This window comes from Nycticebus coucang, chromosome 4 (genome assembly GCF_027406575.1).
Source record: "Nycticebus coucang isolate mNycCou1 chromosome 4, mNycCou1.pri, whole genome shotgun sequence".
Classification (NCBI taxonomy): Eukaryota; Metazoa; Chordata; class Mammalia; order Primates; family Lorisidae; genus Nycticebus; species Nycticebus coucang.
The window spans coordinates 147,998,910-148,011,657 of NC_069783.1; the positions used below are offsets into that span (position 1 = coordinate 147,998,910).

Consider the following 12,748-nt stretch of genomic DNA (forward strand, 5'->3'; position numbering starts at 1 on the left):
GCGTCACACGGCTCACAGCAACCTCCAACTCCTGGGCTTATGCGATTCTCTTGCCTCAGCCTCCGGAGCAGCTGGGACTACAGGCGCGCACCACAACGCCCGGCTATTTTTCTGTTGCAGTTTGGCCGGGGCTGGGTCCGAACCCACCACCCTTGGCATGTGGGGCCAGCGCCCTACTCACTGAGCCACAGGCGCCGCCCTCATGTTTTGTTTTGTTTTTTTTTTTTTTCTTTACACCAGTTATCAGAATCAGAATATTCTAGACCAAATCAATTACCAAAAAATAAAGAGGTAACACAGACATAAATCAAACTTTTGTTACACATAGGCACACATCCAAGAATTCATAATGTAAGATAATTTCGAAGTCCATAATCTTTTTTTTTTTAGTTTATTTATTAAATCATAGCTGTGTACATTGATATGATCATGGGGCATCATTCACTAGCTTTACAGACCGTTTACCAAGTTTCACATATACCCTTGTAAGATGCACCGCTGATGTAATCCCACCAATCCCCTTCCCTCTACCCACCTTCCCCCTCCCTCCCCTCCCTTTCCCCCTTCCCCCTATTCTTAGGTTGTAACTGGGTTATAGCTTTCATGTGAAAACCCTAAATTAGTTTCATAGTAGGGCTGAGTACATTGGGTACTTTTTCTTCCATTCTTGAGATACTTTACTAAGAAGAGTATGTTCCAGCTCCATCCATATAAACATGAAAGAGGTAAAGTCTCCATCTTTCTTTAAGGCTGCATAATATTCCATGGTGTACATGTACCACAATTTATTAATCCACTCGTGGATCGATGGGCACTTGGGCTTCTTCCATGACTTAGCAATTATGAATTGAGCTGCAATAAACACTCTGGTACAAATATCTTTGTTATGATGTGCTTTTTGGTCTTCTGGGTATATGCCCAGTAGAGGGATTACAGGATTGAATGGGAGATCTATTTTTAGATCTCTAAGTGTTCTCCATATCTCTTTCCAAAAGGGATGTATTAATTTGCATTCCCACCAGCAGTGCAAAAGTGTTCCCTTTTCTCCACATCCGCGCCAACATCTCTGGTCTTGGGATTTCGTGATATAGGCTAGTCTCACTGGAGTTAGATGGTATCTCAAAGTAGTTTTGATTTGCATTTCTCAGGTGATTAAAGATGATGAGCATTTTTTCATATGTCTGAAGGCCACACGCCTGTCTTCTTCAGAGAAGTTTCTCTTCAAATCCCTTGCCCAGCCTGCGATGGGATCCCTTGTTCTATTCCTGCTAATGCGTTTGAGTTCTCTGTGGATTCTGGTCATTATACCTTTGTCGGAGACATAACCTGCAAATATCTTCTTCCATTCTGAGGGCTGTTTGCTTGCTTTACTTACTGTGTTCTTGGCTGTGTAGAAGCTTTTTAGTTTGATCAGTTCCCAGTAGTGTATTTTTGAAGCTGCTTCAATTGCCCGGGGGGGTCCTCCTCATAAAATACTCGCCCTGCCCGATTTCTTCAAGAGTTTTCCCTGCTCTCTCCTCTAGTATTTTTATAGTTTCATGTCTTAAGTTTAAATCTTTGATCCAGTGAGAGTCTATCTTAGTTAATGGTGAAAGGTGTGGGTCAACTTTCAGTCTTCTACAGGTTGCCAGCCAGTTCACCCAGCACCATTTGTTAAATAGGGAATCTTTTCCCCACTGAATGTTTTTAATTGGCTTGTCAAAGATTAAATAACAGTAAGTAGCTGGATTCATCTCTTGGTTCTCTATTCTGTTCCAGACATCTACTTCTCTGTTTTTGTGCCAATACCATGCTGTTTTTATCACTATTGATTTGTAGTATAGTCTGAGGTCTGGTAGCGTAATTCCTCCTGCTTTGCTTTTATTAATCTTTAATGTAGATGCATTTTAACTTTCAGTAAACAAGGTACCATCAGTGTAGACCAGCATGTCTGACTGGAATTTGGGTACCACTGCCTCATGCCAGTATGTGTTCTTCCGAATCTCCTTTCTATTTTCCAAAATGTTGTTTTTGCCACAATGGGTTAGCCTATTATGTAACAGCTACAAAAATGTACACTTGTCAAATCTCTTTTATAGTTTATATAATCACAGTCAATATGTAAACAATAACTCCCAAGAATATATTTAAGTTAAAACAGTGAAATCAGCAGCAATGTAATTATTTTTGCAAGTATAGACAAAGAATGCTTCATGTGGATGTGAGAGATCATAAATGGGAGAGAATAAGTTGTAAGAAAGAGAGAAAATATTTTGGAAAATTAGGTAAGTATTAAAGTTTCAAAAGCACAGTTAACTATATATATAGTTAACTGACATCAAAAATAGCATTAATACATTAAATAAACATATCTGAAGAGATATAAACTATCATTGGGCCAGTCAATGACATTTGCTAGGTAATAGATGCGTGAAACCTTTTTGTTATAGTGTGAATGTTCATGTCCTTCCCAAGCCCCAGATTCTTACGTTGAAGCCTGATCACTACTGTGATGGTATTAAGAGCTGGGACCTTTGGAGCTAAATCTATCATATAACCTCCGTTACTGTTAGAATTGAATAGAAGTAGTCCCAGAAAGCTATCTTGATCTTTCTTCCACTATGTGAAGATACCCTGAGAATACCCTCTTCTGCAAACTAAGAAATGGGCCTTCCCTAGATACCAAATGTGCTGGTGCCTTGCTTTAGAAGTTTCCAGCCCCAAGAATGCTGAGAAATAATTTTTTCTGTTAATAAGTTATCTAGTATATCAAATTTTGTTCTAGTTCCCTGAGTAAACAAAGATAGAGTTGATGTTAGAACTTATGAACCAAAACAGGAGTTGAAGAAGTAACTGAGAGAATAGAGAGACAGGGAGATGAAAGACATTAAAGAAAGGAAAAGGGTTATGAAATACAGCTTGAGAAACTCTAGCATGAACTTGATAGAAAGCTCAGAGATATAATGGATTAGAATTTTTCAAAACTAATAAAAAACATGCATGCACAAGTACACTATCTGTTTAGTCATCATAGAAAAAGACACACACACTCACACACACACGTACAAGTCTTTGCACACACAACATTAAAGCAGCCAGAAGTTATAAACTGACCACATATGAATGTAACTCAGCTGCAGAAATAGAAGCCAAAAAATAGTCTAGGAAATGACTAAATATTTCTACCAAAATCATTTTTCATAAATGAAGCTTAAATAAAATCTATGCAAATAAACAAAAAGCGCAAGTATTTCCCATCTCAATACAGCCTAAAGCATGAAAGATCTGTTTTGGCATGAAGGACTATGACCCTGAAGGGAGACTTTAAACAGAGTAATAATGTGCAAGGGAATTGGTAAATATGTAAGTAAAACTAAAGAAATTTTGTTTGTGTAAAACGCTCCTAATAATGTCTAGTTATTTGTTGTTAAAAGAGCATAGAATTTGGGCGGCACCTGTGGCTCAAGGAGTAGGGCGCCGGTCCCATATGCCGGAGGTGGCGGGTTCAAACCCAGCCCCGGCCAAAAAAAAAAGAGCATAGAATTTAAAACTAGGTAAGAGTAGCACATAATTCTGGTTCACTCTGAAAGGCATATACCCTAACTCATACAGACATATCTTTATTTCTACTCTTATTTACTCTCAGAAGAGAAGCAAACAAACCCACAGGTATATATTTATGTGTTCACAACAATTACTTGAGTAACTCTTCTAAGCTTAGTTTAAACATCATCTCTAACGAATTTTTCCCTTTCTGTACTCTGTATTTAAAACAAGCAAAATGTTAAAAAGCTTCTTTGAATCTTTATCCCTGAGTATAGTACCCAAAAAATACTTAAAAATAAGACCCCAAAATTAATGAATAAAGTGAATACTGAGAACATGTCTGTGTGTGCATACCAGAAGTTATTTATAGTCATGGATTGAAAAATTCATAATAAATAAGGTTATTTCATTTAATTTATATAGCGTGTAAAGAATGTTTTCAATTCACTTGTGAGTCATGAAGTGGCACAGTAGGTCTTAAACTCAGTGTGACCTCGGCAGACCTAGATCCACTTGTAGTTCTCTACTGGAAGTCATGGGACTTCTCTGCCTCTCAGATCCCTTGTGCATAATACAGTGTGTAATAGCTGCCTTGTATATTCACAGAGTTGTTATTTGGTAAAAGGAAATGAACCAAAGTATATGAAAATGTTTAGTAAGTTACCAATACTAGAGGTGTTTAATAAAGCATTATTATTATTCACAGAGATTACATGAGGATAATTTTATCTCAGAAATGTTTTTAATGGTAATTAAATATTTTTGCTTATAGTCTGATGAGAAAAAGTAATTATGCTTTTAGAGAAAAATTTAAAAATAGGTAAGACTGAAAACGAAAAAATTAAAATTCACCTGACATTCAAGCATACATTACTGATAATAATTGTGGTGAACTTATTTCCTTCTACTAATAGATGTATGATTCAATTAATTTATTTTATAACTAAAAAATACAATAGAAACTTTCCAGTCTTCTGGTCATATCAGAAAGAGTTCTGGCGGGCCCCATATACCGTAGGTGGTGGGTTCAAACCCAGCCCCGGCCAAAAACTGCAAAAAAAAGAGTTCTAAATACGTTTCACTTGTGGCCTGGGAAATTAGAGTTGTTTTGTCAATGGCTACAATATGCTACAATGTAGCACATGAAGCCAGATGACCAGAGGTGGTGGTTCTCAGACAATAAGACCAGATACTCAATAAGTGGAAGACAGAGGGGGAACTGATAAATCATGAATAATTGAATGCCATAGCATGCCGATGTAAGAGCATACAGTACTAAAACTATGTTATTAACAGAGATGTCTGAAGTCACATGAAATTTCAAAAAAAGATTAATGCCATTTTGCTGTTGAGGGTGCAAAAACTGGGTGTGGATCACAACTTCTTATAGTCAGCTGTAAAATATTACCAGTGGCATACACAGGTGTCCATAAATTTCGTGTGCACTCGTGAACTTTATGGACACCCTGCATAGTTCAGAATTTTTGACAAATAAACGACACATTTAATCATAGAAAATTTGAGCTAGATTATACTTACAATTAATCAGTTCACAGTGCAGAGAAATATTTATAAGAGTAACAACTATCATCAACCGAAAACATGAAGGAAAGAAAATTATAATTTTGATCCGTTCTTATCTTGAAAGGAATAATGTCAGAGATCTCCAAAATATTTTCTTCTCAAAAGTATATATTTTTTTCTCCTTGAAATGCCAATTATTTTGTTGCAAACCTTTTTAATAAAGTTTTTATCTGCATGAATTAGAAATCTGGCTGGTTGGAATAATTTACCTGTTTTATTCCTGCTTTCTCAGACGAGAACACAGGTATGCAGACAGCATCTCTGAATCTACTTAAATTTGTAATCTGAGTCTTCTGAAAGGCACTGAGAAAACATACACATTTGTTTCTGCTGCAACGATTAAATCAGACAACTGCATGTTAACGTGGCTATCTTTAAAAGTAGGTAGACCCTCAGCATTCTTGATGAGCTGTAAACAATATATTGAAGAAAATAAAAATTATCATGCGCATTCGATCATCTCACTTCAATCTCTCGTTTGAAATGAGAGTCAAAAATACAGTCAAAAATATCATTTTGAAGTAATTTGAGAATATATATTTTCTTTTTTTTTTTGTTTTTATTTTTTTTTTGTAGAGACAGAGTTTCACTTTATGGCCCTCGGTAGAGTGCCGTGGCCTCACACAGCTCACAGTAACCTCCAACTCATGGGCTTAAGCGATTCTCTTGCCTCAGCCTCCCGAGTAGCTGGGACTACAGGCGCCCGCCACAACGCCCGGCTATTTTCTGGTTGTTTTGCATTTTGGCCAGGGCCGGTTTGAACCCGCCACCCTTGGTATATGGGGCCGGCGCCTTACGGACTGAGCCACAGGCGCCGCCCGAGAATATATGTTTTCCCAAACGTTTCACACAATTTGCTACATTTAAGTGCATGATTCCATCAGTTGCAAAGATATTAATAAACTAGAAATAATTTCTGTCAACTACTATTGTGTGCATGTTACATAATGCCTGTTAGGAGTGTTCAAATTTTTAAAAAAATTTATAATGGTAATCTTGCAAAAGTTTAGAGAAAGACTAGCCAGAAATAATAACACAAGATTGTTTGTGTGTGAGTGGATTCAGACCTTTCTGTATGTGTCTGAATATTTTTCTGTCTTGTAGGTTAAATGAAAAAGATTGGAGGGAGAACAAAGCTATGTTTCAATGCCTTTTGACTTTTGGACAGTTCCACCAATTCTTAGAGGAGTGCAATCCTTGAAAGAATAAAGGGGATCAAAAAAGAAACAGAATAAGGAAAAGAATAAATTGGAAAGGGGCATCAGGGGACTGGAGATAGGCAGACAAAAGGGACGTGCTTCGTGTCAACAGCAAACTTGAGCTGCTCATAGGAAATGTTTGTTAACATCATTATTTTATTACCAAAACCAATTTGTTGCATGAAATGAAATTCTAACATCAACAAAAAGCTGCCTTTATCTTAAACGTAATAATTTTTTATTAATCACAATGAACATAACCTATTTCAAGGTAATAATATCATTACCGTTAAGTATAGATATGACCCAAATTTGTCAACAATTGAACAATTTAAGTATTGAAATAGAATAAATTCCAACATTGTACACCCCTCCTAAAATGTATCCAGCTTTATGACATTTTAAATTATGATAAATAAGAGAATCACCAGAAGAAACTGTGGAATTTTCTTTCTCTCTGTGGCCTAAGATAAACTTAATTTATCAACTAAAATTTTTCATAGCAGCAGGAAACATAATTTCCCCTGTTTGACATAGGGGATGTTAAGTTGTGCCAAGGGATAAATAACCATAAACTGTGCCACAACAAATGTTGTAACAAGTCATCATTGGACATGTCCCTATTTTTTGGTTTTTCTCTCCATTGGTTATCCTACTTAGTGTGATAATCATCTATTGGTCACAGTGACAGACCATTGTGTAATTATCTCTTCTGCACTGTGTCTAAAGAATAAGAGAAAAAGTAAGTTGAGTGTGCTAAGGATGATAAATAACCTACAGCCATTAACATGAGCTAGGCATGGAAATAGAGTATTTCTTATTTGTTAAAAGAGGTTAAAAGTAAATATGAAAGATATTCCCATTAAACAGTACAAGGAACATATGGCATTTATATTAAACAAATAATATGGTAATCTAAAAAGAAAGGTAATGAAATTTTGTGTGTATGTCTAAAATGCCAAGGTACCATTTACATTTCTATGAAATTAATTTCAGCTAACAGATTCCACAAGCTGAATGTCCATTCATTTTATATTGGTCACTTGTTGAACTAAACGAAATGCTGAAGCCGAAGGTTCCTGTAAGGGAAAGAACACTGATAGTCCATACAGTAAGCACAAATAAGAGTGTGTTGCTGAATGTGGGGGGGAGGGGAATAAAGACATTTTTTATACTCAGTGGCAGATGCAAAATGGTTTTGGCAAGAAAAGTCAAAAAGAGATGATTTGTGGGCTTCTTTAACAATTTTAGTAGAGTTCTAAGGAACTAATCTGAAATGAATTAGATGGCAAGAGGATAAAGCACAGACAAAAATATTCTAATGCCTACTAATGAGAACATCTGCATGTACACAATTATACCTAAGCAGTCTACCATTTCAAAAACAGTACGTTTTATTTCAATGTAATGATGTGTTTGTTTTCTATGAAAACTATATTATGTTAAATCAGGTACCACTGATATAATAGGCTAAAATGATTAAATCTCCCTGAACCAGATAAAACTTTTCTGAAATATTCGTGCAATAAATATAAAGACAAAAGACTATTTTCATTCATGCAACCTTATAAAAGGACAACTTCTGTGAAGTAATAAGCTTTCTAAATAATATGTAAATATAATAATCTTATTATAGTATTAGAATCATTAACAGGGACATGGTCATTGCAATTGACCTCAAGATATAATTCTTACCTTCCTAGAGGCCAAAGGAATATAGAAAATATAAAGTTTTGAGGTTATGTAGCTATCAAATTATATTAGAAATAACACATGAACTCAATAGAAGAGACAAAAAGTTTTATTAACTCTAAGCTATTTATTGTGGAGTTCTTCAAAAAGGGAAAAAATATTTAATAAATGCCTTACAAATTAAGTGCTCAAGGTATTTATGTTAAATAAAATAAATGCTTTCATGGTGTATTAAAGTATTGAAATAATTTTGGTGTAAGATTTTCAAATATTTATCTCAGGAAAAAAAATCAACATTGTGCTGTGAAAATGTATTTGTGTTAAATTAGTATTACCCGATATTTGAGGGAGAGCTTAGATCCCTTTGACAGTTGGCTAAAGACAGTGAGATCCTTCTCAAATAAAGTTTATAAATGTATACTAGAAAAAATGATTGCAAGATAAACTATATCAAAATATAGTTTTAAAGTATTTTTTTAAATTGTGTTATGATATATAATTTGTAGTGGCTATTTATGTTTAATAAACCACTGAAGATGGCCCCCAATGAATCAGACTTCCCAGTATAGTATTCACACCCTTTTATAGATTCTTCCCTGTTGAATTTGGGCTGGTGAAAGTACAAGGCTAGGTCATAAGATTTGCAGCATCTTCCTTGCCTCATGGGCCCGGGGACCTTACCTCTTGGACTATTCCTTTTAGTAACTCAAGCACCATAAGAAAAATAGAGTTGATCTCTAGTTTTCAGCAATAGATGAACTATTAGCCTACTGCGAGCATCAACTGTCTGTTGTATTAGTGAGTCATCTTGAACATCCAGCCAATCTTGTCCAAAGAGCCTTCACGTAAATGCGGTCCCAGTTAATTCTGATTGGGACCTCATGAGAGAGCACCCAGGACCACTTAGTTAAATCCAACCCAACCACTGTACTGTAGAGATGATAAATTGTTTTACGATGCTAAGTTCTTCAGTGGTTTATTAAACATAAATAACTGAAGCATTGTGTTTCTCTATTAATGAATTAAATAACAAGTTCACACAGAGTCTGATAACTGTGGCAATTACAAATTAGTAATGCTCATAAAAGTACAGTATATTCGAGATTTCTATTGCATCCATAATGTTCTTTGGAACTACCTGAGATTTCCATTGGTGCTAAAATCACAGACACCATCATATGATATTGTGGTTTATTTTTCACACACATAATAAATGGGCTGCTAAATTTAATTACCATTTGTTGAAATAAAGATGCACTTTTTTTCCTTATTCAAATTCATTTACTCTCTTGAAGTCTAGATAGTGTTTGTAAAATTCAAATTAAGAAGCTCTGTTAAATCATTGCTGTTATACTGTAATTCTGGAGAGGATTACTCTCTGTTACAACAAATAAGCATTTATTTAAAAATAGGGAAACAATTATTCTAAGATGTTTTATATAAATCTTGAAGAAAACAATAAGACGATTGTTTATGGCATAAAATCTAAAAAAATTATAATGTACTCACATCATCTTTCATGATAAATCTTCATTAAAGCTCATGAATTTTTAATCAAATCAGGCACTGAAATATTGATTTTAGAAATAGCAGGTAAATATCACATGTTCTGACCTGACATTCCTGTCACTAAACTCAATAATAAAAGTCATCCATATGTTTACCATATGTCTGTGCTTACATTTCCTAGGCCCACTTTCACGTTTTACTAAGATTTACCTCTAAAATATCAAACAATACAATATCCTCTTCATTATCTCCTACATATTCAACTTTTTTCCCCTACATAATTTAGATATAGGATGACAAGGAGGGTTTATCTTGAGTGCTATCTCTGATTAGTGGTGTCAGCCTAGAACCATAAGTGAAGGTTAGCTCAGAGGTCTGGGGAACATGATTAATGATCAAAAGGTTCCATATGTATCAGAAAGGTGAAGGGTGGAACATTCACGTAATTCCCATTGTTTAAAAAAATAAAATTAAAGCTCCTTCATTCCCCAAAATTCATTAAGGTAAATGAAGTTTAAGATTGCATAGAAAATAGACCATTGCAAAGAACAATAATAATTTTAATGCTCCTTCTATGGTTTTTTGATCCAAACCCTTACAAATTCATAATCTTTGCAGAAGAAGTTATCACTTAAGATCAGGTTAAATCATTGGGCAAGTCAGGAATCTTATTTGTTTAATTATTATGCATTGTGATTGTGAGCAATTAGTAACACTTTTAAAGTAATACCACAAAGTATTTTAAGGAAATAAGAGAATATGACATATTTGAGAACTTAAAATATTAAATGTTAAATACAAACATTTGGAACACATAATAGAATGAACAGGAAGCTCAAATATCTAAATATGAACTACAGTATAAATTGACTTCTCATGCCCTTTTGGAAATTCAAGTTTGCACTAAAATAGTCCAATCTGTTTTCTCTAGTCTTTCGCCAATTTCCAATTACCATTTTATTAAGTGTTCCATTCTTCCCTTGACTATAAAATAGAGCTAAACACAGAGATGACTTACACAGAACAGTTTACTAAATACATTTTGGTAGTGAATTCCTCTTGAGATACCCAGCCATTGATGAAGACATCGTGGTTCAATTGCTAACTTTTGCTTTTTGCTTTTATCTACCATTTTGTTGTCCCTGAACAGCTCCCATCCGAGTCAATTATCACCATCTTCAGGAAAAGCTCCTTTGCTCCGTGAAGTTTTCTTTTCTTGATCAAAGCTAATCTATAAGTATTGGAGACACTGTTTACTAACTTAAATTGAAGTCAATTAATCAGCAGTTGACTCTGTTTATCTCATTAAGTGTGGTCTCCTTTTTTTCTCTACCCATCATTTTACATTTTTATCTCACTGTCTTTATTATAAAAGTGTTTTGATGGCTCATATAGTTATTTCAGTATCCAAAAAAAAAAAAATAGCACCTAGATGTGTATAATGATAGGCTTCATACTCAAATTTCTGGATTACCATTGATAGATGTCACGTAGAGAGGTCCCATAGGCCCCCAGTCTGAAGTATAAGCCTGGCTTCTCTGTGTAAAATCATCCCAGGTGCTGCTCATAATAGTGCATGTGACATACAGTTAACACATTAAAAAGTCCACCATTCTACTGAATGGATAATGTTTAATAATTTAAACCACAAACCCTCGCTATTTTTTCATAAAATGTAATTAGTATTATAAATCGTCCGGTTTATAAGAAAGCCCATTCTACACCAACACCCCACTCCATTACCATTCTGTTCCCTTGGTAGGGCTGGAATGTGCAGGGAGATGTAATGTCTTATGGGGACGACCTTATTTATGACCTACAGACATCTTTCTTTCCCTTGGGATCAAAGGTGAACTTACTTTCTTTCTTTTTTTTTTTTATTAAACCATAGCTGTGTACATTAGTATGATCATGGGGCACCATACACTTGGTTCATATATCGTTTGACACATTTTCATCACATTAGTTAACATAGCTTTTGTAGCATTTTCTTAGTTATTTTGCTAAGACCTTTACATTCCACATTTACTAGGATTCACATATACCCTTGTAAGATGCACCGCAGGTGTAATCCCATTAATCCCCCTTCTTCCCCCTCCCTCCCCTCCCTTTCCCCTTTCTCCCTATTCTTAGGTTGTAACTGGGATATAGCTTTCATGTGAAGGTCCTACATTAGTTTCATAATAAGGGTGAGTACATTGGGTACTTTTTCTTCCATTCTTGAGACACTTTACTAAGAAGAATATGTTCCAGGTGAACTTATTTTCTGTGTTAACTCTTTATCCTGAGGCAAAGTGGATCAACTCTGCATCATTTTTACTGAATTGTATGATGGTTTTGAAATGTGAGTTGATATTTCCACAAGACTATATCTTAGATCCATTTTGATAATGAAAAAGAAAAAAAAAACCTGAATTGACAAAGTAAAATGATAACATTTTGCAGGCAATTTGAGGACAGATCAAATGCATTTGACAATGCTTCCAAAATCATTAAGATAAATTTTAGATGAATGCAATTAGCACCTTCCCTCAATAAACGTGTCTTCTCAACTTAAGAAAACTGCACATACTATGTTTCATATTGTTTACGGATTTCACACTAAGACGATCCATTAGTCATATTGAGATTCACTCTTTGAGACATTTTAGTACTTTGGTATCTATGTGCAAGGCAATATTATATTAAACTAATCTGAATAAATATTTTAATTTAATCACTCAGCAAGAAGCAAAAGAAAATTATCCTCAGTAACACAAAATTTAATTAAAACTTAAAAAGTAATTTCAAAATTTGTTTCTATAAGGGTTTTCAAATGCTGTTCTATTTTTAATAACATAAGATATATTTAAATTAAGGGTGAAGTTGTTATTTAAGAAATATACCTTAATTTACTTCAACACTAACAGAAGTACATAAAAAGGACATTTGACTGTCTTTTATAGGTTAGAGATTGACAAGCATTTCAATTAAGACCTCCTTGGTAATGCCTATATTATTTTAATAAATTCTACTATAAACCTGGATTTTAAATAAAGCTGTCCTAAATCTATGTTCACCTTTTACAATTATTTTCTCATTTGTTACCTTTAGCATGTCACTAATAGTTGACACTATTTCTAAGGTTTAATTATTTATCTCTATTGTTAAAGCAGTATTTTAAATATCTTCTTTCATGTTACTTCCTTGACCCCAATTGGGGCAAAACAACACAAAATTAGTTAAAATCTCTACAAAAT

General features: G+C 34.4%; 1 pseudogene; it reads right to left on the reverse strand.

Moving 5' to 3' along the window:
• Positions 1-10,653: 10,653 nt before the first annotated feature.
• The window catches only part of LOC128584492 (laminin subunit alpha-1-like), a 36,040-nt pseudogene continuing 33,945 nt past the window's right edge, over positions 10,654-12,748 (reverse strand).